The sequence below is a fragment of the Nyctereutes procyonoides genome, unplaced genomic scaffold (genome assembly GCF_905146905.1).
Source record: "Nyctereutes procyonoides isolate TBG_1078 unplaced genomic scaffold, NYPRO_anot_genome, whole genome shotgun sequence".
Taxonomy (NCBI): Eukaryota; Metazoa; Chordata; class Mammalia; order Carnivora; family Canidae; genus Nyctereutes; species Nyctereutes procyonoides.
The window spans coordinates 2,500,058-2,524,403 of NW_026575157.1; positions in this window are offsets into that span (position 1 = coordinate 2,500,058).

Genomic DNA, 24,346 nt, shown 5'->3' on the forward strand with positions numbered 1-24,346 from the left:
TTCTGAACTTGCCAAAACAATTTCTCGTTAGACTTGATACTTGGATTACACACTCCCACTGCATATTTTAAAAGTCTTTACTATAAAGGTTTCCTATAACAAAAGGGAGATGAAAAGATACTGTAATTATTCACGGAACATATTCAAGCCATCACTGCTGATGAAATATGATATCTATGACATTCTTCCACTGTAAATAAGGCAGTGATTCAGAGGAGTGTTATTAGCTACAGAAAACCCATTCTTATCCTTATTAACACATAAAACAATAGCTTTCATCTCCGAGTGCTCTGCCTCTCAGCCTAAAACATACCAAATCTAAACTCTCTGGGAATAAAATTTAAATTGCAGACCGGTTTCAGCTTTTCAGACTTTCAACTCAAGTGGGAACTTTGGGTGCCTTAACTCTAATGACATGGCCAAGGCTATAACCTTCGCACCTGGAAAACAAGCCCATGTTCTAGCAGCCTGATGCTGTTGGGTAGGGGGACCTGGGCTGTGGAGCTAGGTTAGAGGAAGGCTGCCGATCCCTCAGTGAGGGCTGACCTCATCGGCCTGGAAATTGTCCTAGAAGTTTCTTGTGAGGCCTATGAGGCATGGATGGCCCTCATCTTTCAGTGCTGTGGAAAGCTACCTCAACTCTGAACTGGACACTGAACACAGAAATTAGAGTAAAGCGCTCTTAATACCTAAAGGCAGCTTGCAGCTTGCAGAGTGAGTGCTACCCTCGCATTCATTCTGATAAGCCATCCCTGAGACTGCTTGTAAACATATTCTGGTAATGACAGAAATGCTGGTAAATGGACAAACACCCGATGAGAGGAGTTTCCCCACTCTGTGTGATGCATTCCAGAGGGTCTGTCTTTGCCACTGGCAATGCTTTAGAAGAGGAGTCATGCACACTTTGCATCTCTTGCTTTAATAAGGTCTCTAAACTGCCAGGGCCATTATTAAGGCTTTCAAAAGTGGCATGAGTAGCTTCAGTGCCCTGAGATCTCTCTGGATTTCTTACAGTGAAACTAATGTAAAAAAAAAGTGGCAGGAAGATGGCAAGTTGACACTCATGCCATTTCCTGTTAGGCCATCAGAACCTGCCACTACGTGAGTTTTCTTGCAACCGATGCTGTTTTATGCATCATGACCTTGTCGGACTTAGAAAACCTGCATCCATTTTAGCCACTTGCTGAAAGCACACAGAACTGCTGAAGATAAAATTTCCAGGAATATATTAAAACAAAACTGCAAAGTCAGCCAAATTTCCTACACACTTGGAAAGCCTGTAGAACAGCAGGCCAATGTTAATACGCAGAGAGAAGGGAAGACAGTATAACTAAGTAGAAGCTGCTGTTTTAACGTCAAGGTTTTGAAAATTAGGGGAATGTTTCCATGAGGGCCAATTATCTTTTAGTGACCACAGTTCTTTCAACTCACCTTCGGGTTATTCTTAACACTGAAAATTAAGATCACAATTTGCTGAAATGTACCAATTTTACTCTTTTACTCTTTTACCAAAGTGAAGAAATACTTTGGTAAATAAAGTTAGGGTTTCTGAGAAACTGCCATGTGTTCCAGTTTAGGAAAAAGTCCCCCAAATTGAGAAATACCGTACATGTGTGTGAAATAGGAGATAACATGCAACGATTTCTGATACCAACAAGTAATTTGTGACTTGTCTGATAGCTTTATGTCTTGACCCAGGCGCTGAATTTATATTAACTCATTTCTATCTACTCCTCACTCATTTCCAAATATTCTCATAACTCAAAAATACCTTCCTCAGTATCCCCACACCATGAGTGACCCAGCTCTTAGTTTTTCACCCGATCACAGCTAAAACTGTAGGTTGTAGGTTTCTCACATAAGCTCACTGTTTAGGTCAACTGATACTGTTCTTGGCAAATAGTGGTCCCAGAAAAAGTATGTATTAACAGAAACAAGCTCCATTCCTCACAAAATTTATTTTGATATTTAGACTAAAAAAAATTTTAATGCAAAACATATTGAGTTATTCTACAGATAGGAATATATTATCAGTTTAATACCTATTGTTATTGGCACAGCCTATTTAATCCCTTTTATTTCTATCTTATATCTTTCTTGAATGTTATGGCAGGTTTGGGGTATATATGTAAATTGCTCAACCTATCCAAAATGAGTAACTCTATTCTTTTTTTTTTTTCCCCCTAAAAGCCCACACCAGAGCTAGATACTAATTCTGTTGAGCTGGACTAAAATCAAATTGAGGAATTTGGGGTCTCCTTCATGAGCAATGACCTTTGCCACTTAAATTAGCATTAACAGAACCTATAGATCACTTGACTTGATACTCCATTTTTAAAAAGAATTATTTTAAGGAGATATTGGACCTGAACCAAAGGAAAATTATCTATTAATTACCTCGCTATTATTTGTAAGTTAAGGACTTAGTATCTTCACCTACCTAAATAGTTGAAATACTATGTGATTAAAAAGCTCTCAAAAATGTTTCTATATAGTGGGAAGAAAATTCTGGAGGAAAAAAAAAAAGAATCTTTCTTTAGTTAACAAACAACATAGATTAAGAAAAAGGGTTACTGTTGAATTCAAACTGTAAAGAATATTTGCACCACTGTATCAATATTCTTTATGTTTAAGGGGTTAGTGAAAACAGGACATTTTAGGAAGTAAGGAATCAGATTTGTGAAATTTGGTTTTTCTGCATATAAGTAAATAAATAAAATAATAAAAATTGTCCTAATCGTGAATGGATTTACTCATCTAGATGTCACATTATGTCTAATTGATAACATTTCAACCAGGAATGTTGAAATTGCAATGTCACACAGAATAAGCATTCATCTAGGAGTCCAAGGATCTGTTTTTAACCCTCGTTCCATCACTAACCAGTCATTGAGTTTATAGTCTTTAGTCTCTGGCCCATAATCTCTTCCTCTTATTGAGTTAGCTATCAGATCAACCTTAAAGTTATCCTTTCTAGCCTTAAAACTCTCTGATCTTTCAGAAGACTTCAGTTCGGCTGGTAACTAAGGGCTCTTTTTAATTCTGGCCAAAGATTATGTTTAGGAAAGTGTCCTCCTTTCTTTATTACTATTATATTCACTAATATAGCAAAGATGTTTTCAGAGAATTTTGTCTGAAAATAGATAATACTAAAAAAATCAAGATATAAGAAATAGATTTGTTTTGGGGTCACCCATCACCTACACTCATGAATATGTGTGTTATGTGTGTGCGTTTTATGTGTTTTCTGTTTGTCTTCTTTGTTTTTTCCTTTTTCTGCTTCTTAGCATTTCTTGCTTTCAGAAACTTTCAAGTGCCAAAAGAACCACATTTATATAAAAAGATTTTTTTTTTTGGAGCATTCTCGCCAACCTTGATTTGAAGCTGGAGTTTACAAAATCTTCACAGAGCCTATTTTAATGAGGTTTCCAGCTTTAATAAAAGGAGTGTGGTTGCTTAACTGAAATGACCTGCCAAAACTTTCCTAGGTTCATCCATGGTTACACTGAATATTAAAAATATTGAATAATAGATTGAAGCAATAGCATAAGCTTTCATCTAAAAGGCAGAGCGGCTGCTCCAATCCTTTATATTAAGAACAAATCATCTCAGGGCATATGTAGAAACAACTAATAATTCTCATTAAGTAACATTATTTACTACAGGTATAATTTGTAGTGGTTAGCATTTTGCAAAATTGAACTTGCTTCAGTTTTGATTAAAAGTATTTATTCAGGGTCTGTGAATAAAAGGGCCCCGATAAAAATGGAGAAGATTTTTTAGGTTGCTAAAACAAACTAGCTTTTGTTCTTCAGTCTTTAAAAAAAAAATGAAAGCATATTTGTTTCCAGATGGAAGATAATTAACACAAAAAATTTGCTTTATCTATAAATATGTTTCCTTCTTAAGTTTCAGTAAGTTCATCAAAATATACAAATTCCCTTGAAACAAATTAAAGTAAAGCTGGTATTGGAGAAAAATTAAGTAAGTAAGAACCAGTTATTTCCCTTCTTTTTATCCAAATCACGGGAAAGATGGGTATTATAAGTTGAGAAATTGTCTCTTTGTCATTCTCATTATTTCTTTGTGCAAGATGTTTGTTCCAATGAGGATCAGGCTGTCTATTGACAAAATTATGTGACAATCTGCGTAATTATGTTGCATATATGTGAGACTAGTTATGAATGACTAGATTGTTGCTCAAAGTTAGAATGTCTTTATTTCAGAAAAGCCAATGACTACAAAATGAATGGGATTGTTTGTGGCAGCAAAAATATGTCCAAATTGCAGAATTAGATGGCCTGCTTAGAAAGGACTTAGGCTGAGTAGTGTTATTTACCTCTGTCCATTAATGACAGGAGCTACATAAAAGAATCTGCATAAACACAACAGTATAAGTCACCGCTAAGTATGGTGTAACTTAAATTATTTCTGTTCCAGTGCATTTAAAGTGTCAATTAATTGCCTCCATTTCAAATGCACACCTTTCCCCCAATTATCAAATTAAAATTTGCGCTGAATCAATGAGCACAATGATAGTTTAATTATATTAAACCACATGAAATAAACAGTGAGGAAGTGTTTGTGCAGATGGGCACCTGAGTCTGTCACCTCCAGGCATAGCCAATGACAAGTGTCATTCTCTTGGTAAATAAAATTGCTTTATTTTACTGTCACTGTAGCATCCCTACTTATAAAGACAGGAGAATGGGTTGAGATAGAGAGATTTGAGGGGAATTACAGAAGGAGAAATTGCAGACGCAGATGTATTTTTTTTCTAAGGGCACCAGGTGTTTTAAATGCCACCAGAAGGGTGCTCCAGGCAATTCCGTGCTGTCCAAGATAGCTTGGCATAGATTATCTGAAAGCTTTTGTGTCTTTTCAGCTTTTGATTAAAGGCCAGTGTCAGGACTCCTCTGGGCTTTTGCTTGGTACAGTAAAGCCGAGGGATTTTTTTTTAAGCTGCTGCCAAAAAGATGCCAGTTAGGATAATTACATTTCAATTTAAATTGGTAATTTTATGAAAATTTAAACTAGAATATGTGTCACCCAAATCTCCTCACTTTCATTCCTCCCAAACATGCATACACACACCCCTCTTGTTTTGGGTGAGACAATGACAGCAGCCCACCAGAACCTTCCCATGACCCAGAGATATGTGCCAGGAATTAAACAGATGAGAGAAAATTGAACAGAGCCTGTTTTCTCCATCCAAATTTATTTGCTAGCTTGGATTTATCACTAGTGTACACTGGAACCATCCCAGGGCATCCTAGCTTCCAGTATCTTTTTCCCGTGGACCTCGGCAAAAGAAGCTTTAGACCATAACTGTAGTATTTAAGACATTGTTTTCCATTCACAGTCAAGCTTTGTATTTGTTAACAGGATGTAGAAAAGGAATCAAACCAACTTAGAGTCTCTCACCCTCTTGGTGAAAGGCGTGGGGACACAAGTGGCTAGATGAACCCTGAATTTTCTGTCTGCCACTTTCTTTTTCCAGGACACATACGCAAGCTTGGCAGCACCAACAAAGTGGAAGTAATGTTCCTTTGTTTAGAATGCAGTGTGTACGAACATTTACATAATAAAATACACACACAAATAACAGATGGTGAAGAGCCACTCATTTCGCCACATGTTGTAAGCACGATACCGTTCCTTGATGATCTCATTTCTCTTACTTCTGCCTACAGATGTCTACCAGCTATTTAACCTCAGGGGTTATTCAGATGGTTGAAAGGTTTGAAGACAGGCACAAATCTGTCTCCAGAATTTTCCTCTTCCATCAGGTGTAAATGCCCTTTCCGGGTAGAGATATCAATCCACGAAAATGCTTTCCTCTGTCTAATCGACTGAATAATAAACTCCTTGCTCATGACACTTGTTGGGCAGATATTGTCCACAAAAGAGAACAATAAATACTGTCAATATGCTGACTCTGAAAGAGGTCTTTCCCCTCTAACCTTTTGTTCTGAGCAGAAAGTGGCTTATTAATACTCTTGGTTATTAAATGAATAGCCTTCTTTTATGGAAGTGAAGAAGGACCTTCCGAAATGAATGGGAGTCTCCCAGATGCTGTTTGCTCACATGTCCTATCTGTAATTAGAGTTAAGCCTCAAATGTGTGGTAATAGACATGTTGTATAGATTTAACTGCCACTTCCCTCCCTAATTTACACTTCGATAACACTTTTCTTCCCAAAAGCACAAATTACATTCCTTTTAATTAGCTCCCAATGTACTTTATTAAAGTACATTGAGAATGCACATTATTAACCTAATAATATATGAATGCACATTATTCAAAAGCAGATAATCATTAATTAAATATTGCAACATGGAAGGAGACAGCATTAGCATACCCATTTTACAGAAATGAAGGCATGTTAAATTATTTGCACAATGACAGAGTCCATGTTGATCTGTCTAGTATTCATTACTTCCAAGAGAACACACCTTTGACTAAATTCTCTTATTACTTCTTAAATAAAGGGAATCATAATTTTAAGCCACAATTGTTTAAAAAAAGAAAAGGACGGTAATGCTTTTAAATTAATTAACATTCTAATTTAAAGAAATCTCATGTTTGGTAAGTATATACATATATGATATATGATATATATATATATATCATATTAATACCTGGAGTTGTGTAATAAGGATTTAATATCAGCACCAATCTAAGCCAACAAATATGGATATTAAAAATAGTCTCCCTAACATTGATATCTTAAGGCTAGAACAATGAACTTTACTCAAAATAGCTAAAAACACTCTTATCCTCAGAGAATATTAGAAAATAATAGTCAGAAAATTGGGGTGCCTGAGTGCCTCATTGGGTTAAGCATCTGCCTTCTGCTGGGGTCATGATCTCAGGGTCCTGCTCAGGGAGCTCCTTCCACTCCCTCTGCCATTCCCCTCACCTGTATTCTCTTTCTCTGTCAAATAAATAAATAAAATTTTAAAAAATAGTAATACCTAGAGACAGGCTTAGTGACTGCCTGGAATGTGAATGAAAACAATTAAAAAGATGAGAGGGCAGCCCTGGTGGCTCAGCGGTTTAGCGCCGCCTTCAGCGCAGGGCCTGATCCTGGAGCCCTGGGATCGAGTCCCACGTCAGGTTCCCTGCATGGAGCCTGCTTGTCCCTCTGCCTGTGTCTCTGCCTCTCTCTCTCTTTCTCTCTCTCTCTCTGTCTCTCATGAATAAATAAATAAAATCTTTAAAAAATATATGAGAATAATTTTTGAAAAGGGAAGACAAGCAAAAAAGGGGATTCATTTAGGCATATTCTGGAGCATTGATTATAGGTTATTTGATGACCAATTAAACACAGGCATATTCTAGAATTAGCAAATGATCCATTAACCATTAGAAGAAAAAAGAGTGGTTACAAAAGAAGGAAAAGACAGGAGAGTAGAGGGGAGCAGGAAAGAATAGACTGTAAGAGGGTGGCACAAGGTGACAAAAGGGCTTTTTACCTGAGAAGGAGCTTTCAGCAAAGGTAGAAAAATGAAAAAGAGCAATGAAAAGCTTATAAGAGCAGAAAAGGAAAAACATAAGTTGATAATCTGACAGAAATTATTAGCAAGCACTAGATCTGGAAGCATCATAATTCCCAAGAATAAACTGTGCACTCATACAGTTGCAGCCTTTACAGAAAACAGAAAACAAAAACAACAACCAAAAAAAAAAAAAAAAAAAAAAAAAAAAAAAAAAACCACACACAACTATATATCTGAGGACAGGTACTCCAGTTAAATGATTTCACTTGCTTATTTTAGGCACTTCCTGCTGGCTCTCTCTTCTTATATGGTAATGAGCAGAAGACCCTCACATCTGAGTCTTCTCCCATTTTCTTCATTCCCCTTGTTTTTGTATAGTTCCATATGCTTCTGTCACCAACGCCTCTATGTCCCATCCTTTCTTTTACCTGGTGTAGCCAACAATTGACATAAAATAATCATGGCAGACTGTTCCTTTGAGTTTACACCTAAGTCAAACCATCATCAGCCACTGACACAAGAGATGAAAGAAATTCTGAGTTGTGACAGGGATGTGCCAAATGTGAGATAAAATTCCAGTTCTCAGTTTCTGAATTCTTATATGGTACCCTTTTAGAAAATAAGCAAGGAAAATAGGTTGCTAAGGGGTGTATATAAAATGCAGCAGGAATTAGGTAAATTTCAAATCACAGACTAGGTTCCTCCAGCAAAGTTGGAGCCTTTCTAAATTAAAAATGAAGCCAAAAATTTTTATTTCATTTCTATGGGGTTTACAGAGATCCCAAGCCAGAGCGGAAGTTTGTCCATTAGCGTCTTCACAAAAACTTTACTGCCAGTATTCTTTGCCCAAGTCTGGGAATTCTCGTTTACCACCTTCCTTTGTCATTGCTCTATCCTCCTGATCTCAGTCTCAAAAAGTTACATAACTGATGTTTGCTGGTTGAGATGCCACGTATTATGCTAATGGCTTGCATGTGTGTTAATTTATTTACTCCTTTCAACATCCTAGGACAGGCCTTCTTATTTCCAATTAGGAGGGAATGGTAATAATATGTGGAAATTTGAGTTCAAGGAAAAGCCTCGGAACAATCCTACACCCCTCCACCTTCCTCTTGCAGACCACCCTTCCTACACAAATGCTTTTAGCATAGATATCCCCCACTGAAAATCCTTAGTTTTCTAGGATTAGTTTCTTTAGTAAATCCTTAGTTTTCATAAGATCGCTATATTGAGAGTATTCTCTTGGAATGCCTTAAAATTCCAGATACATCATTGCACTCCAAAACGTCACACAACTTAACATTTGGGGGATGATCTGCTGCCTCTCTAACTCCTTCCCCAGGCTCGTCTGTTCACTTGAAACTTCCCTGCTTCTTCTGAATTCCAACTCTCTTTTTTTTTTTTTTAATCTTGGACATTCCCAACACCTAACAATGAAAAATTTTTGGTTTATCACAGTTATTTCTTGCTTAAGATACAGTATTTGTTTTTTTTAAGATTTTATTTATTTATTCATGAGAGACCCACACAAAGAGAGATAGAGAGGCAGAGACATAGGCAGAGGGAGAAGCAGGCTCCATGCAGGGAGCCTGACATGGGACTTGATCCCGGGACTCCAGGATCACTCCCTGGGCTGAAGGCAGACGCTAAAACACTGAGCCACCCAGGGATCCGCAAGATACAGTATTTGAATTACAAAATGAAGTTGTGGAATTTTCATAGGTACTTGACTAAACTTGGTATTTTCACATTGCATTGGTCAGTAAGAAAATAAAAAAAATTTACTTAAATGACAAACAAATGTCTAGGATAGGAACTATTCCACATTCTAGATAGTTACACACATGAATGTACTTAACACACACACACACAAACACGAAGTTATACAACTCAAAATATCAGGGATTCCTTAAACAGAAATATAAATATTAGTAGTAGAAATGGGTTGATTCTTTATATTGACTCTTCATTTGTAGTTGATTTGATTCAAGGATTGCTTTTTTTTTTTCCAGATTCTTTTTCCTTGAAATATTTACTTCTTAAAATATTTTCCTAATTTCTTTCCTCAACGTCTTTTCTTGGTGGTGGTCATTTTCCATCATTTTTTTCTAATGAAGTCTTCTCTAAACACGACTTGGTCTAAATTTCTGAAGCTCTGCTGGCAATTACACTGAAAAAGTAATGCTTGAGATTGACTTACAGCTCTGCTGCCCAGTTGTTTCCTAACAGAGCATTAACCCATGGTGACCACTACCCTTTACTTCTATTTTTTTAATGAAATAATAATAACCTAGGAGAAACTGTAGCTCTCTTCAATGTAGAGCCAAAAATAATCTTTGAAATTCTGACTAAACTGAATTTAAAAATGTATTTAGGGGCAGTCCCGGTGGCTCAGCGGTTTAGCGCCGCCTTCAGTCCAGGGCCGGATCCTGGAGACCCGGAATCGAGTCCCACGTCGGGCTCCCTGCGTGGAGCCTGCTTCTCCCTCTGCCTGTTTCTCCCTCTCTCTTTCTTTCTCTCTGTCTCTAATAAATAAATAAAATATTTTTAAAAATGTCTTTAGTCCTTACTGCCTTGCCTTACTGCAAATATTGGTGATCAGCTCCATTCTGAGATACAGCCTCATGCAGACTTTAACTCTAGCAGGAATTATAAGAACCACAGAGCCCCTTTGCTTCCAAGCATACATCTAACAATCTATATTTTTTATTTGCCCCCTCTAGCTCAATTTTCTATACTTTTTCAGCTTTTTTTTACCCTATTCCAATATCAGATGATCTCTATAGATCACATCATTCCAGCTCCTTTGCTTTGTACATCCAGTTGGTTCAACTAGAGGAGAAAAGAGAAGTGAAAGGAGAGAAAAGCAGGAGTATTTACTCTCCTAGCACCCTCCCTATTGGCTGAGAGTTAGTAGAGGCTGTGTTCTTTTAATTAAAAGACATTTCTTGGTAGATGTACCTTGCCTAGAATTATCACTCTCACAGGCTTTCAATAACTGCTCCCTCAACTCATCCCGTTAGTCTTAGGAGTGGTGAGGAGTCTTCCCAATATTGCCTCATTTCTATTATCCCATTTTTAGTGTGTGATCTGCTTCTTTCTGGAACTCTAATAGCTACTGTCTTTTTCTTACCATATTCAGTTTTCTGTCTCATAGCTAGAACTCAATAATTGAACATTTATGGAGCTAATTAGTACTCAAAAATTTTTAAAATAAGAATACTAACTGTAGTAAAAAAAAAATTCACCCCAAGCTACTAGACCTATATTATTCCCTCATTTCATCTTCCTGAGACTCTACTAAGAATCTTTCAATGTTGTGTTCTCTTATTTCAGTCAAATAAACTGAGTTTTGCTTGATCAAAAGAAAAAAAGTGGAACAATGTTTAATGCTTGAAAATGTAAGCTGAGGGTGCCTGGGTGGCATAGTCGGTTAAGTTACTGCCTTCGGCTCAGGTCATGATCTCAGGGTCCTGAGATTGAGTCCTGCGGGGTCTCTCTCAAATAAATAAATAAAATCTTTTTTTAAAAAATGTAAGCTTAAATTTTAATAGTTATATTTTACATTCACTTAAAATCAAGTATCATACTTTTTCCCACAAACTTCTATTAAAAATGCTCACACACACACACACAAAAAAAATGCTCACACACACACACACACATGCTAAAGCTATGTGAAAGGAACAATCCATTTCATAATTGCTATAAAGTTTCTGAAGCATTTCTTATACTAGTATTTTTAAAACTAAGAGTAAAATAACAGATGATATCTGAAATTTCACTTTCTCAAAAATACCTATATTCCCACCTTTTTGTGCAAAGCTATCAAACACAAAATAGTCCTCCTCAAGAGTGATGAGTGACTCACTCCCTTCATAATTAATATCATATTAATGACTCTACACAATTGCTCTTACACTTTAAAGGGAGAATACCTAAAGAGAATCAGATTTCCAAACAAATCTCTGCATGCTTCAGTTGTAAAACAGATAGAACGCTTGGAACTAAATACCCTGCATGGTTATTTTGTTGACATACCTTTCAGCCCTTGAAAACTTTCTCATGGACTAAATACCGATAGCATCACAGATTAAATATTTTGCAAGGATTCATCTTCATTCATTCATCTTCATCATTCATTCTTCATCTGTGTGCATTTTTTTCTTCTCATGAAAGAATAATGAAATACCCTGAAAATGTTTCATGAAAACATGGACTTCTTTAAAATAGTAGCGTTAACTAAAAATAAAATGTCATTACCACATGGAGACAATTTTTATTTCCTAAAAAAATAGGAAAGAAATATGAAGGAAACTCTTAAGCCTGTGTTCCTCGTGAGGCTTGTGTACCTGCCCACTATAACATGGCAGTGTAAGAAATATTTCAAAACACCATCACTTCCTTCTTCACTCTCTGTACTGGTTTAGCCCTCTCCAGGTTCGTAGTTTGCCCTACACAGTCCTATGCTTTGCCCTAAAGACTCACATCATAAATGGTATAAGCTTGCCCTCTTGTTTCTGCATAGGCCCTATGCTGGGGGTGGCGGGGATACCAGTAGACAACACCTAGGACATTTCTCGGTGTACTCCCTTCTCACATCACTTCTGTAGTTTAGCTATATTTTCTCTTATGACTGCAGTCTTGCTAGGCAGTATGTCTTCTGGTCTTTAACTCTTCTACCACTTCAGTAAGTTTCTTCTGCTTGCTTCTGCAGGCCTGAGCAATAATAGCCTCCCACTAGGTTAGTCCCTGAGTACTTGAACAGCTCTTGTTGGCTCTTTTAACCCTGCTCTGTAAATAGCCTCCAGAATTTCATCAGGGTGAGCCCCATTCCAATTCAGAATGCTGACATTAACTTTGAATTCAGAATGCTGATACAGCCTCTTTCTTTTAAATTGTGATAATAATACAGCATGAGATTTGCCATCTTGACAAAATTTTAAGTGCACAATACAGTGTTGTTAACCCTAAGTACAATGTTGTATAGCAATTTATAGAACTTATTCATTTTGCATAACTTAAACTTTTTATACCCATTAAACAGCAATTCCCCATTTCCCCCTACCCACAGCTCCTAGCAACCATCATTCTACTGTTTTTGTTTGGCTATTTTAGATACTTCATGTAATTGGAAACATACAGTATTTGTCCTTCTATATTTGGCATATTTCACTTAGCATAATACCTTCTGTTGTTATCAAATTATGGCAGGATTTCCTTCTTTTTTAAAGCTGAATGATATTCTACTGTGTGCATATACTACATTTTCTTTATCTATTCCTTTGCTGATGTGTATTACATCCCTACTAAGATAGTGCAAGGGTTCCAATTTCTCCATATCCTCACCAACATTTATTATCTTTTTTAAAATAAAAGCCACCCTAACAGGTATGATATTTCATTGCTGTTTTGATTTGGATTTCCATGATGATTAACTTTAAAATCAAGTTATCTGTCTTCCTGTTTTTAAGTTGTAGGAGTTCCCTATATATTTTGGATTGTAACCCCTTATTAAATACATGGTTTTCAAATATTCTTTCACATTCCACAGGCTGCCTTTTCATTTTGTTGATTGTTTATTTTTGCTATGCAGAAGCTTTTTAGTTTGATGTAGTACTACTTGTCTATTTTGGCTTTTGTTGGTCATGCTTTTGATGTAATATCCAAGACATTCCCACCAAGACCAATGTCATGAATCTTTCCCTCATGTTTTCTTCGGGGAGTTTTACAGTTTTAATGATACATCTTCTTTCAACTACTTTGCCTTACCTCCTCTAGATACTACTAAGTTCATAGTCCCTGTCCACTATTCACAGTATGCTTTATAAGAATGTGTTTTTTCTGTCTAGGAGTATTTCTAGGTGAAAGTGGAAATATGGTGGGTGATAAACTACTCTGGAAGCAGCAAGAAGCAGATTACTTTTTGGCAAAATGAATCTCCTGATGTTCTTAAATTTCCTCTCTATGCCACTGTTCCCTTGCTCTTATTGCCTTGATTTATTGCTGTGGTTAAGTATTTAAAAGAATTAATTGTTTTATATAGTCAGCACAATATCCAATAGTTGCCAAAATGAATAGAGCAGCACCACAATAAAACCATAAAGGTTTTAATGTCTGTAGAGTAGGTGTTCAGAATAGAATTTCAAAGTAGAATTTGTTTCCTGATTTCTTTTCTGTTCCTTTCTCATTGCCCTCACCTCAATTTCCAAGGAGTCCATATGTGAAGATGTAAGAAGGTAAACAACATGCATTTGGAAAGAAAATATATTAATGAGAAAATATGGGAAAGCCATGTTTTGGTTGGAGGAAGAACAGAACTACATGGAGACAGAGACTGGATCCTAAGTCTGTGTACTAGTTGTCTACAATTAGCCTTGTCCTTTTAATAGAAATGTGTCTGATAGAAAAATGAAAGATTAGATAGAGTCATACAAATCTTTCTGGTCTCCTCTTTATCTCTAAATTAATGAGATCCAGAGAGCCTACATGGCTTCATGTTACAGTTATGAGTCCACTGTAGACTTGCAACATACCCCATCAGACCTGTGCTGGTGAATAAACTCCCTTTCCGCAGCAGGGCTCAGAGCTTCAAGACAGGAAACAAAGACAAGAAGACTCAAATTGAAGACACCTGGAATCAGCAGATTAGTAAATCAAGAGACTGCTCAGTCCAGAGTATACTGAAAAGAAAAAGAAAAAGGAAAAGGCAGATCCCTAATATGACTTTTCTAGAAAACAAAATCAACATATAGTATCTTCCTCTCTCTTATTCACAACCTCTGCAATGTGGCAGAAGCCCCTAAGCTCTTTTCTTTAAACGATGCTTTAATTCACTCATTGATGCTTGCATTATCAATTACACGTTTTTTCTGTTTTCCATATAGCATCTACAGCATTACTGACTATCAATTTTGAAAACACAATAGTGCAATTTTCATTCCACAGATTCACATAAGACTAATTATGTCCTCCAGAGGATAAGAAGATCATACAATAAAAACATAGTATATTAGTATCTGATATTAGAGGAAGTAACACGTAATGTTTAAGAGCCCAGGTTCTGGTATCATGCTGCCTTTGTTTGAATCCTGGCTCAACTACATATTAGATTTATGACCTTGAACAAATTGCTTTTCTGTGCATCGGTTTCATCACCTATGAAATTAAGATAATGGTAATACCTGCTTCAGTATGTCATTTTAAGTATTAAATTGGTTAGAACAGTGCCTGATAAATTTAAGCAGAGGAAAAAAATGCTACAGAAGGCCTTGGACCAATACCAAGGAACTGATTCCTTATGATAGGCTCCCTCACAATAAAAACTGGAGTTTTAGCCTGATTTTGTCTGATGGTGCCCCCACTTCCACCTTTAGGGAAAATTTTAGGATACATTTTAAACATGTTTGTTCTATCTGCACACACCTGCCAGGGCAACCCTACATCAGTGATCATAAGAATAAAAATGGAAAGCTCATGGTCATGAAGTATATCCTCGCATCTTTCCTGATTTCCTATACCCATCTTCAAGGCCCTTATAAAAATATTTACAAATATTTCTAGAATATCTATAAAATACATTGCATATTAACATATCATATATATTTATAAATACGCTTAAGTATTTATGAAATAGTTATACTCTAAAGAGACTCGTCCACTGAACAATCAGGGTTGATATTTCCCAGTGTGGCATGTTTACTCCTGAGAGAATCAAGGAACAGTAGGCACAAAGTAAGGACACATTATGCAAACTGAGGTTGTATCTCTCACTTTTCTCTCTCTTCTCCTCTAGCCCCACAAAGTTAGAAAAGGAAGAATTGAGGCCATTGTACCCTATTCATATTCTAACACTACCTGATCTTGAGAAGGGATCAGTTGCAAAGGATTGTATGAATTGAGGTTGGAACAGTGAGGTGAGCTCAAAGAATCTGTCTTGGGAAGGATTCAATTTCATAGGTCCTTTTGATTTGCTTAGGAGATATGAAACATGGTGAACCTGCGAATGGCTAGAAAATAGAGAGTAGCAAATCCGAACTGGGAGAAATGGTTTTTCCCAAGGGAAAATATCTTAAAAATTGAGAAGCTGGAGATCATAAAGATTGAAAGTGAGTTACACAGCCTCAACAAGGACATTTAAAGAGCAATACATAGAATACTCTGGGTATATTAACTTAGAGAGTAATTTAGTTTCATTGTGTATTTCTGGAAAACTTTACACAAAAGGTTTAATATTATGAGATTTGTAGACTAGCCTGCATCACTGAAGACAAGGTAAATGAGAGAGGGAGAGAAATCAGATCCATGATGCCTGGATTAAAATTAAGTTAAATCCCATTAAAATGCATAAGATAATATTCAAATTTAAATTGAGATATAAACTGAAGGTTTTACATTTGTGTGTGTGTCATGATTTATTTGCATTGAGCATATATATTGGCCTTTATGATAATAACTCTTTTAAAAATGTCTAGTAAAACATAAGATCATTTTCCAAACCAAGTGGGAATAACTGCAGAAGAAAAATATAAGGCAAATATATGAATCTTGGAGTTGATGCAATTTCACTGGGTTCCTAGTACACACTAAAATCTCTATAATAATTACCAGGGCTCAGTGTCACTGGTCCTTGCAAAGACAGTATCAGCACTATTACCTAGTATAAATTGAGAGGACCACTTACTTGATCTATCAAAACAAGGTCCTACCTAAATCACTATAGATTATTCTGGAGCAACCAACTGGAAATTCCCTGAATTAAACATAATTTGGACTCATTTACACTGGGATTTAATGTTAAACCAGGATAGGCTATGAGCAAAATCCAATCATTTTTCTGAAATGTAAGAAAGTATTTTGAACCTTGAAAGTTGTGAAAGATGCTTTGTGGACATATGGCTACCTATCTTTCCAACCCATATAAAATAGCAAACCAAGTCTGATCAAAATATAGGACTTTTGAAGTTCCATCATGCAAAGAAACAGCCTCTATTCCTTTGGTCTTCATATTTCCTTTCTCTTTGTACATAGCTACATAAATTGCTAGTGTGACCCTGACATCACTTCTCAAATTCCTATTGCAAGTTTGAATTCCCCTGTTGTGCCCTTTGTGTTACATTACTAATAGGCCTAACTACGAGAATGAAAGTGGGTTAGGTTTCTTTACAATTACTCATCTCCTAATTCCATCATTGCCCCTGCCATAGAACCAACTGAAGGACTAGGCCAAACCTATCTAAAGGCATAGAAATTTTATCAAAGGCAGCATGGCAGTCTGAGGTCGGTGAAAAATAAAGTTGTAGCAGAAACTGTGAAAACTTTGAGGTACAACTACAAATTAGGAAATGAAAAAAATGTTTTGTTGATTTCTTGGAAGCCAAAAGAAGGAAGAAAGAAGGAGGGAAGGGAAGGGAAGGGAAGGGAAGGGAAGGGAAGGAAGGGAAGGAAGGGAAGGGAAGGGAAGGGAAGGGAAAGAAGACAGTTCAATTGTTAATGGGATATAAAAATACTACACTGGGATTTCTAGGTAGATAATGATTTGCTTAGAATTCAGAAACAGCCAGAGAAACCTAGACTCTAGGTTATATCTGGCCCAGTAGCTATGCAACATCTTTGTTATTTTCTTCTGGAGGATGATACACTTTATGGAGATTTTGTGTGATTTAAGTAAGTCATATTTGAATAATGAGTCCTTCTTATAACAGGCACTCCATGAGCACTAGTTCTCTTACCTATTATAAAAGACTGGCTGGATACATTCTATTTATGCCCTCTTCTTTAGATCATTGGATAATGAAACAAAATTTGTAATGTCTAGCTAGGAACCCATATAAATTTCAAACAGAAAATGGATTTAGGTAGTGTGACAAAGATCTTATGTTAAAAAATGGATAATTAAATCTGAACAGAGAAAAAATGAATAGGCTACTAATGCACATATATTAAGTTATGCCATTAAAACCTAAAATTCTCTCTTATTTTCTAACAACAATTTTGTATCTAACATAAAATTTTCATTACATGTACAAAGAAATTGGGAGCTTTCATTTAAGTACAGATATTTATTTCCTATGTAAAATAAAAGCAAACATTTTACAGAAGAGGAGGAAAAAGTCACGATTTTTCTAAGATGCCAGTCTAAGAAAAAATATGTTATCAGGATCATTATATAAAAGTATAGAGATTACCGCCAGGTCCATTCTTCAAAGATCCTTTGCAAGGGCTTGGTAGTGACTCAGAGGATAAAAGTGGGGAAGAGAAGCATGGCTTCACCAAATGGTGCAAAAAGATTAAGAAGCTCCCATAGACAACCAAATAGGCCATAGTCTCCACTGCTCATCACCACCAAAATTGCCAACATGAAAGAGTATAAATTTAAATTTCTTCCTTGGCTACACGTGTGGTTTGGTTATTTTATTTTGTAATATAATATTTTCTCAAGTATCTCTTTGATTTTCAAATGTTAAAAATATGTTTTAATATGTTGATTCCTAAACACAGTCATTCTTGGCACTAAACCATAATGCATTAAAAAAGAAAATAAGAAGGTACTCAGTTTTTAGTCAATTACTCATGTATGCCCTAGTAGAGAAGACATGGTCAGCACCTATCTACATGCTATCATACCTCTACAAATTATATTAGAGGTAATCTCATTATTAGAGGTAATAATATTAAGATATGTAACCAAATTAAGAGGATATTGCTTTCATTTATCCATAATTCTTGCATATTTTGTTTCTGTAACAAAATAAATTTTATTACAAATTATTTTTTAGATAGCTAAATGAATGCTTTCTTAGGATGAAAATAATAAATAGAGTTGAAACTTTAAATTCATATTTCTTATTTATTTATTTATTTATTTATTTATTTATTTATTTGATAGGCACAGGGAGAGAGAGAGAGAGAGAGAGAGAGAGAGAGAGAGGCAGAGACACAGGCAGAGGAAGAAGCAGGCTCCGTGCACCGGGAGCCCGACGTGGGATTCGATCCCGGGTCTCCAGGATCGCGCCCTGGGCCAAAGGCAAGCACCAAACTGCTGCGCCACCCAGGGATCCCTCATGTTTATTTTTTGTACCAAATACTAATTTGTTCAACAGGTCAGTTTAATAATAAAGATCTAAGAAATATTTTGCAACCTTATAAAATTATTTATAAGTATCAAGTTGTAGAATAGGGCATAGTATAGAAAAGATTTCCAGTATACCTATAATGATTGAATACTTTCCTCAAATGTTGACATCAGCTGCCTGAGCTATTTGAAGTTTTTTTACAGTGAGTAAAATTGTTATCTCTCTAGTAAAGTATGAAAATATTTCAATAAGGAAACGGATAAGTTACCTAAAACATTTTTTTAAAAATCTCTCAGGAAAACACCAATAAGAAACAATTGAGAACTAATAAATGATGGAGTACAAACAAGATAAATAAGTACAAGTTAGATAAAGAAATTGTGTTACTATAATTGAAATTTCTAAATTGTATAAAGAAGAATAAAATAATGGAAAGCTTCATCCAAGAGTCATATATATTCAGTGAGTCACTAAGCCACTCTGACAATTTTTTCTCATATGTACAGGAAGATATAGATATCTACTGTTTTGCTTCGTGACAATTCTGAGTTTCAAAGGAGGAAACATGTTAAAGTACTTGAGAAAAAGGTGATACTGTTTGTTTTCACATGGTTTCTGTGAAGATACAGATACATCTCTTCTTCTGTTATATACAAAGTAGAATGATGAAATTCTCTAGTCCTATCTTCTTTTTCATACTTGATTTAGAAAAAAAAATCTTACACTTATAAAGAAGCCAATGCTCCCTACTCACCTATTCTGCGGAAAAAATTCTTCTGTGACTTACATGAAGCATTTAGTTTCAGACATTCTAAAGGTCTTTAGGGAGGTCATAGAGCTCAACCTTTTCATGGCTCTAAGTCTTAGACGATTCACAAATGTCAACATCAGTTTGAGGGGCATTTTAGACAGGTCAGCTATGAGCATAATTTGACATTATGTGGCACTGTGGGATCAACTGCAATTAGATCCTACAAGACTACAACTCTACCTACTGCTACATGCTGCCAGCGAGGGGCACCAGATATTCATAGCAGATAACAACCTGGAGTAACTGTAAGTAAAGGAAATGGAATAAGCAGCTCAAAGTTCCTGAAAGCATTCTTTGGAACAGTCTCTAAAAGAAGTCTTTAAACTAAGTAACTTAACTCTTATAACCATTTCATGACATAGGCATTCCAATCTTCATATTACTAAAGATAAAACCTTTACTAGAAAAGGTAAAATAAGTTGACTAAAGTTTGTAAAGATAGTGAACAGGAAAGGGAGAATTTGAACCTATGTATATATGTGTCTTAATTAAATCAATCTAGATTGGAAAAATGTAGACATATATAGCCGAATTCTAAAAATTGCATATTTCCCATTAAAAATAGACATTTAGCAACTGAGAAAAAATTTTTTTCAGATGTTGGACAATTTACATTTAGAAAAAAATGGTAACTCTGAAAGTCATATATGAAAGAGTTCTAACAGTCAATTAGCAATATTTAATTGAATAAAATGTAATGAAGAAAATACCTACTATAAATAGATACTAGAAATTGCAATTATTTGTAACATTCAAGAAGAAATAAGTTTTAAATAAAGACATTTTACTTGGGTTCCATAAACTTTATCATATGTATTAAAATATTGAAATTCTCTACAAAACTTTGTGCATACATAACTGTGATTCTGGTGAAAGAGTTTGTAACTTTAGTTTTATGCTATTATCCAAGGAGGGAGAATAATTACTTTTGCAAAGGCAAAAAACAAAATTGCTTTAGGTAAAACACCTATGAGTTGCTTTTTCTTTTACTGAATTACTCCTAAATAATTTAAGGTAAGCAGTCAAGCCATAGAGAAAAATGTGATTTTTACACTTTTTAATGAAAGAATTAAGTATGTAGGCCACTGAGGATTAGTCCTGATTTTCTCCCCTAGGGTAGAAAGTTTACTTAACAGAATCCAATGGAGACTCAGTTAACAATGCAAAAAAGTCTGTTTTGATGGTTTCAAATATGGACCTGATATGAAAATTCAGGCATGCTTAAATCTAAGGAGTAAAATAAAATCTAGACCTCCAGTCTGATGTGTAAGGAACTTAGAAGTTGTTATCACATCCTAATAAAAAGTAAAATGCTGAATAAAATGAAAAATGAACAACTCTTTTTAGATCCATGAGAGAGAGGTCACAGGGCTAATTGCTATCCACAAGAGATAGACAGGCAGAGTCACAACTTACCAGAGCAGAAACCCACCAGCAGAAACATGGGAACCAGTGAGTGCTAGGGTAAGAAAACTTGAACTGTGATTGACTTGCTGGAGGCTCAATGTGGACAAATTTGAAAGTTAAAAACTCAAGGGAGGACTCAGTCTTGGAGGTAGCAGGGGGAAGGAACACACTTTTATGAGTTTTACTTTCAGAAGAACTACCAGGTTCTCACATGAATACCAGAGAAAAGGCTCCTCATGTTTCAGGCAGGGAAGAGGAAAAAAGGGAAAGTAATCATTTTTAAAGCCAGAGCATTCTGGTTTTTATAACAAGGCCTGCTCTCAAAAGAAACTATTTTACCAGAGCCTAATATATTGGAGTTTTATAAGAGCTTTATCAACCTGGAAGAAGGGAAATACCCAAATCGAGCCCTTTCTGGCCAAGGGAATGGAGGGTGGGGACAAACTGAGAAGCACTTGTGAAGTTCCAGCTCATAAACACATGCTCACTGAAAGATTGAGATCTGCTCACAGGACAATAGAACACTTCCTCTCTGCCACATCTTATCATATTACTAAAGGCTTTTTATCAGAGTTCCTTTTACTAAATATACCATGTCTGGCTTTCAACAACAAATTACAAGGCATACTAAAAATAAAAAATATATATATAAGAGATTGAACAATTTTAAGAACTAGATTCTGATATAACAGAGATGTTGGAATCATTGAGTGAGGATTAAAAATCATTATGATTAATATGTTAATAACTTTAACAGAGAATAGACACTGTGCAAGAAGAGATGGGTAAGAAAAAAGAAAATTCTAAAGCAGAACCAAAAAGGGAATGCTACAGATCCAAAACATTGTAATAGAAATGAAGAATGCCTTCATTAATAGTCTGGACACAGCTTAGGAAAGAATCTCTGATCTCGAGAATATGTCAATAGAAAACTCAAACAAACAAACAAACAAACAAACAAACAAAAAAACCCAAGAGGAAAAAGACCAAACCAATGGAAAAGAATATAGAACTATGGAAAAACTGTAAAAGGTATAACATATGGATAATGGAATACCAGGAGGAGGAGAAAGAAAGAGAAGAAATATTTGAGGTAACCATGACTGGGAATTTCCTCCGAATTAATGTCACACACCAAATCACAGATCAAGGGAGCTCAAAGAACACTAAGCAAAAAAAAAAAAAAAAAAAAAAAAAAAAAAAAAATTGCTGAAAAAACTACATGTAGGCAAATGTCAAAAAATGAAAGATAAAAAATCTTGGAAGATATCGGGGAAAAAATGAACCTTACCTATAGAGGAAGAGAGGAAGAGAGATGAGATTTTTATCTAATTTCTCCTCAGAAACCATATAAGCAAGAAGAGAGTGAGGTGAAATATTAAAAATATTGATTTTAAAAAAATGCACCAGCCTAGGAAATTGTGTCCTATGAAATTATCCTTCAGAAGTTAAGGATAAATTGAAGACTTTCTTAAGTAAACAAAAATTGAGGGAGTTTGTTGACTGGTAAGAATTGTTTAAAACAAGGACAATGATACAAGTTGGAAATTCAGATCTACATAAAGAAAGGAGGAGCATTAGAGTAGAAAGTGAAGGTAAATAAAACCTATTTTTCTTATTCTTAATTGATATAACAGATAACAGTTTGCTCAAAATAACAATAGTAACAATGTATTTGGTGATTATAACTTATGTATAAGTGAAATGAATGACAGCAATATTATAAGTAGGGAGAAATTAGAAATATTTTGTTATTTTAAAGTACTTGCCCTACCCATCAAGTGGTATAGTCTATTTGAAAATGGACTTGGAATAGTTGTGTGTATTACAAACTCTAGGGCAATTACTAAAATGTTTAAAAGAAAGTATAATTGGTGTGCTAATAAAAGGAGAAAAATCAAGTATATTAAATGCTCAATTAAAGTGACAAAAAGCATAAAAAAGTGAAAGATAAAATAGAAATAAGAAACAAGAACAATGAAAACAGTAACAAAATAAATATTAATCCAACTACATCAATAATCACTTTAAATGTCCATGGTTTAAATATGCCGATAAAAGGCAGAGATTGTCAAAGTGGATAAAAAATCAAACCCAACTATGTTATCTACAAGAGACCCACTTAAAATATAGACACATAGATTAAAAGTAAAGAGATGGAGAAAGAAATATCATGAATAACTCTATGATCATAAATTTGATAACCTAAATGAAATGGACCAATTTCTTGAAAAACACAATCTGCCAAAACTCACAGCCAAAAAGAAACAGACAATTTGAACAGGAATATATCTATTAAAGAAATTGAACCAATAATTAATAACCTTCCCAAACAGAAAGCACCAGTCCCAGATGAGTTTCTCTGAGTTTGGTGAATTCTACCAAACAACTAAGGAAGAAACTATATCAATTCCCTACAATCTCTTCCAGAAGATAGAAGCAAAGGAAATACTCCTTAATTCTTTGTATGAAGACAGCATTACCCTAATACTAAAACCAGATAAAGGCATTACAATAAAAGAAGACTGGGGGGGGATGGGAAAACTATAGATCAATATCTAGTATAAACATAAATGCAAAAATCCTCAACAAAATACTAGCAAATTAAAACAAAAAAAATGTATAAAAAGAATTATACACCATGACTAAGTGGTATTTATCCTGGGACTACAAGATTGATTCAACACGTGAAAATCAATTAATGTCATCCATCACAGCAACAGACTAAAGGGGAAAAAATCACATATCATCAAAAGACACACAAAAGGCATTTAACAAAATCCAATACTCATTCAGGATCATCTCAGCAAACTAGGAATAGGAGGAAATGTTCTCAACTTGACAAGGAACATCTTAAAAAAAAAAAAAATTCACAGCTCACAAAATACTTAATAGTGAGAAGCTAGATGCTTTCCTGATAAGATCAGAAACAAGGCAAGAATATCTCATTTCACCACTTCTTTTGAACATCACACTAGAAGTCCTAGATTATGCAATAAGACAAGAAAAGAAAAGAAAAAGTATACAGATTAGGAAGAAAGAAATAAAATTGTCTTTGTAAATAACAATAATTGTGTAGGTAAAAAAATCAGACAAATGAAAACAAAACAAGGAGCTCCTGGAACTAATAAGCAATTTTAACAAAGTCACCAGATACAAGGTTGATATATAGGTCAATCACTTTCCTATATACCACTAATGAAAAAAAAAAGGTTAAATTGGAAATTAAAAACACAAAATCATTTACCCCACAAAATGAAATATTTAGGTACAAATCTAACAAAACATATCTGAGATTCACATGAAGAAAACTACAAAATTCTGATAAAAGAAATTAAAGAACTAAATAGATGAAGAGATATTCCCAAGTCATGGAAAGGAAGGAAGACTCCATATTACCAAGATGACAGTTCTCCCCAACTTGATCTTTAGATTCAACAAAATCCCAACAAAAACATCAGCAAGTTATTTTGTGGATATTGACAAACTGATCCTAAAATTTGTAAGGAGAGGTAAGAGACCCAGAAGAGTCAATACACTGCTGAGAAAAA